Source organism: Ammodytes marinus (genome assembly GCF_949987685.1).
Source record: "Ammodytes marinus genome assembly, chromosome: 9".
Lineage (NCBI taxonomy): Eukaryota > Metazoa > Chordata > Actinopteri > Uranoscopiformes > Ammodytidae > Ammodytes > Ammodytes marinus.
In genome coordinates this window covers 30,098,874-30,104,123 of record NC_137213.1, presented here as the reverse complement: position 1 = coordinate 30,104,123, position 5,250 = coordinate 30,098,874, and the positions used below count along the sequence as shown (strand labels likewise).

Genomic DNA, 5,250 nt, shown 5'->3' with positions numbered 1-5,250 from the left:
TGTACTGTTTCAACTGTGTGGAATATCAGCTTCGCGTTTTTTCCTCTTCCCTAGGAGCTAGATTCATCTATTTATCGACTGCACAAAGTTGATGATAGGAGCCAGGCAAAGCTAGTTAGCTAGCTATAGCCACCTAGCTCATTCTTGCAGTTGCTGTTTCCTTTTTTCGGGGGGGAGTTTATTAGTAATTTTTCGGGCATTTTTCTTTAATTGTTTTGTTTTGTCATTGCCCCGGAAGACTTGAGGAGTATTTGCGGTGCGGTTTTAAAGCGGGTAAGCTTGTTGTTCCCCCCCCCCTCCTCCCGGCTAGCGTGCTCGATATAGCCCTGCTGCTAGCTAATACCCTGCGTATTTATCCTGGAAACCAATTCAAGGCCTCAACCCTCAACCACCACAACCAGCTGCCTCCACAAACACACTGTTTGCGTCGCCGTGCAGGTCAGTAAAGCAACTTACACTGGAAATAAATGCAGGCGATAATGTTATTTTACTTAAGCACTGGTCAATTGTGAGGTTTTTCGAGTATTTTGTGTCTTAAACGTGTCTTTTTTTCATGCTAGTAGCCTATGAATCAAGGGTCCAACACGTAGTTTTTTAGGCGTTTATTTTTACTAAACCTTGTCTGTTAGCGTCTGTTTATTTCTTCTATACAACCATCTTTTCACGGACATTATCCCAACAGCTGTTATTTTTGTTCAATACCCTGAACCAAAAATCTCAACTTCTAAAAGCACTTACGTCAACTAAACTTTCCATAATCATTCTTAGCGCTATTCTGAAGGCTATTACAGAAGGATTTGTTCATATTTCTGTTAATTGTCGGATTTATGAGACATTTTGTTATTAAAAACATAGCGAAAATGCATTATTAAGACCGGTACATTGTATTTTTTGTACAGTAAGAGCTAAAAAAAAAAAAAAACTATACTGGTAGTCGCCATTTTTTATTGGATGCTGCTACTGCTACATAAACAGCTAGCAATCAAACCAACCAGAAATTGCTTCAACTTTCAAACTCCAAAATATCACGTCATAGTTCTGTTTGCATGTTAAAGACGTCATTACTTTGTGTTTGTTGTTTATTTAGTAGCCCGCATACAGTAGATAACTACAGTATATCTATGAGTGGCCCAAACGAAAGCCTCCACCTAGGTTTCATTTCTTCCGCAAGTGACGTAGATAAACGTCATATATTATTAGAGCTACTATGACAATGTTATGTTAGAAATACTCAAATATATATACATACAGCTCCGGAAAAAATTAAGGGACCAGTCTGAATTTTTCTTAAATCTTCATCTCTACATTACTTATTGAAAACGCTTTTAATGACAATTTTTTTTTTTTGGAATTTGGTAGAAATGTTGTCAGTAGTTTATATTTTATAAAACCAAAATGTTCATTCTACTCAAACATATGCCTATAAATAGTAAAACCAGAGACACTGAACATTTGGAGTGGTCTCTTAATTTTTTCCAGAGCTGTATATGGTAGAATTAGAATATTTGCTTCTGAAATGTAGTGAAAATATACCCTTTATATTAAGTGTATACTATTAATATACAGACAGTATATACTAAATAAAAATATCTAAATATCTTATTTTTGACATGCTCATACAGTAAATTGTTGTTGTGTGATAGACTTTGTATTACAATGCTCAAATATTAAGGCAAGTTTATTTCTATAGCACAATTCAGACACAAGGCCACTCAAAGCGCTTTACAGGGGGCAAGAAATACATCAAGATTAGACATTAGAAATTGCATTTAAGACATAGTATAAACAAAGACTACAAAAACAGGCAGACAAATAGTTAATCATTGAACATTTGCATGTAATAGACAATGTGGGGCGACTGTGGCTCAGTTGGTAGAGTGGGTCGGCCGATGATCAAAGGGTTGGAGGTTCGATCCCGGCCCTGCCACCTGTGTCATAGTTGTTGTGTCCTTGGGCAAGACACTTACCCCACCTTGCCTCGTGTGAATGTTAATAGTTAGCCTGCTATCGGTGTGTGAATGGTAACGTGTAAATGGGAACAGGTCTCCCTTGCAAAAGAGTCTTCGTACTCAATGGGATTTACCTGTATAAATAAAGGTTAAAAAAATAAAATAAAATGTGGACAAGCGATTACAATTACAGGTTAAAAGGGAAACAGAAAAGTCTTCAGATTTGATTTAAAGGAGCTGAGAGTTGCAGCAGACTTCAAGTTTGCTGGGAGTTTGTTCCAGATATTTGGTGCATAAAAACTAAAAGCTCTTTCTCCATGTGTGAAGAAATACAAGTTTTGATAGAATATACACACACAGGTAAGGTAAAGGTAGTGGGTGCAGTTATTCAATAGTATATTAAGTTTCCTATAATATTGGTATAGTAGAAAATACTTAAATATGTTCTAATTTGGGCTGTCAAACGTTTTTATAATTGTGATTAATCACATTTTCAATCTTGCATTTTTAATTCTATTATTTTGCATTTCACGACATTACAAATGCACCTGTTGGAAGACCAAGAAGAAGAAGAAGTACTATAGAATAAATAAATAACTAAATACATCTCCACCTCATCACTTGATATTGTGCAAAGACTTGAGGCAGTGGTGGATGATGCCATCTTTAGTAACTATAGCTTCTTGTCCCTGAAGGCCACCGTAGCTTTTGTAATTTTTCGAAAGGGAGGGGTTACACTTTGCTTTGAAGTCCATATTAACAATTTGAAGCACTTTTGTAGAACAATGTTTACTTTAAAAAAATATAGTGTCATGTAAACACTACCGCTTTGGTCCAAAGGGGGCACCACAATCAACACAGACTCAAAGCTCCTCATAGATACTTTAAATATTTATAAAAAAAAAATTGCTTCGGATCCCTTTTTACTTTTCATATACAATTTAAATTGAATTAAAAAAAAACTTCTATGATTACATGTAGTGCATATTATTATTATTATTATTATTATTATTATTATTATTATTATTATTATTATTATTATTATTATTATTATTATTATTATTATTATTATTATTATTATTATTATTATTATTATTATTATTATTATTATTATTATGTACTGAAGGTGCATTGAAGTGGATGCAGACATTGTGAATTTTTCAGTGTGTCAGTAAATGAAATCAAAACATATAGCCCCATATCTCTCTCGCTCTTTCCTCTCTCTCTCTTCCTTCTCCTCTCTCTCTCTCTCACACACACACACACAGACACAGAGAGACACACACACACACACACTCAGCTGTGTCAGCGACTAAACACTCGGCTGCATTGCGACTGGACTACAAGTTGCAGCAGATTCAAAACAAACGCATGTGGACTGTGTTTGGGTGGAGATAGCCACCAGCGCTAACCGCTAACCCACCCACTGAAGGCACTATAAATAAACTGTGTGTGTGTGTGTGTGTGTGTGTGTCCTCTCCTCCCTTGTTGCATATTTGCACCAGTGGGGTTAAACCTTGGAGCTTATTTTGGAACAACAGACAAGATTTTTGATCGTAAATCAACTGTAGTGATTATTCAGGCTGGAAATAAGGCAGTGGGCGAGCAGGCTAAGCTAACCCTGCGTTCCAAATCTCATACTCTTTCTTTTTTCTATTCTACATACTACATCCGACGATAAAAATAATCTAGTTAGGATGCAGTATGCATACAATTGGGACATACTTTTAGTTATTTATTTCATCATAACATTGCACCTTGATCTTGCTTTTATATCCGTCACATCCCCGGTTGTTTTCATACAGAGGCTCAGTCGATGTGACGTCACTTCCGGTGATGAATGGAGTTTTCAACACTAACAATCTCGGCCGGATCTAGTAGACATCCGGATAATTCTAACCATACTAAATAGTAGATAGTATGGGGATTGAAGTGTGTGTGTGTGTGTGTGTGTGTGTGTGTGTGTGTGTTCTTGTCTAGACGATGTGATTGACTGACTCACTGCTTATGTAGAGGAAATGACATGTACGGTGTGACCCTGGGTTGGTCTCCATGGTTACGGGAGGTTTAAGGTCAAACTGCCAATGATGTCACAGTAGTCTTGTGAGTCAGCGATTTTTGGAGATCGCTTGTTGTCAAAATCAGTGAATATCTCCTCATGATCCTGTGTGTGCGTGTGTGTGTGCGCTGAACAAAAATCCAGTGCTAATAGTTAATACACAGCCTCCTAGGGTTCTCCTTTTTTTTTTTTTTTTTTATTAAGTCTTTATTGAACATGGTTAAAAAAAATAATAATACAAACAAAAATAAAACGAATGAGCAGTAAAAAAGGAAAGAAATAAATTAAAAACAAACAAATGGGATCCTCAGGATCCTAAGCAACAAATACATAACTCAAATAACATAGTTCATGTTCAAAAGGGATAGGAAGAAGTTAAGAAAAACTTTTCTGGTCCTACCCCCTCTTTATTTTTTATAATTGTTTACAAAAAAAATAAATGTTCAGTTTGAATCAGTCAGTGTCTATGATGTTTGGCCCGTGGGTTAAACAAATCAAAACTTTTCGACAAAACAATAACAAAATAAAATAATGGAACAGATGAACGAAAACCATCAAATTGAAAACAGCAAAACAGAAATTCACTGCTCCAGGTCATAACAATTCAATGTTTGATTTCTGAAGAGTTTTTTTTAGTTTTGATATTGTTGTACATTTTTTTAGCTCATCATTGCAGTTGTTCCACAGACTTACAGCCTTTGTGGTAATACAGTGTAGTTTTGTATTGGTTCTTAAAGATGGTTTCTTGAATATACAGGTTAGGGATGTCCATGGTTAACTGGTTAACAGTTAACCGTTAAGAAGATCTTTAACCGGTTAATGCCAAAGGTTAAACGGTTAAAAAAAAAAATCCTCTTAATTTCTCTGAAATCCAGACTCTTATTTTGATATTGCTGAACCGGATGTAAGAATGCCAACTGTCGGTAAAGAATGAATGACGGTAGGCTACCCATCCCCTAAGCCTGTGTGTGTGTGTGTAAATGTCCCTTTTCAGTCACTTATTGCACTTTCTGCTCCTACATTCGCATACTAGACCTCTTCTCACAACAGACAAAGGTGCTGTGTCAAAATGTAGGCATTTAAGTTGGCTACTGGTCCCTGAATTGTTTTAGAGGCAGGTCCTTGGAACAAAAAAAAGGTTGGGAGCCCTACTATAATGCTTCATGTATTTCACTATAAATAGGCTACATTAAATCTTAACGGTTAACCGGTTAATAACCGTTAATTCTGGTGGTTAACCGG

General features: G+C 36.0%; 1 protein-coding gene across 1 annotated transcript in view; it reads left to right on the top strand.

Moving 5' to 3' along the window:
* Positions 1–312: 312 nt before the first annotated feature.
* The window catches only part of larp4b (La ribonucleoprotein 4B), a gene marked incomplete at its 3' end in the record, with an annotated part of 37,663 nt that continues 32,725 nt past the window's right edge, over positions 313–5,250 (top strand). The window contains exon 1 of the mRNA XM_080034655.1: positions 313–438. The remainder of the gene's footprint in view (positions 439–5,250) is intronic.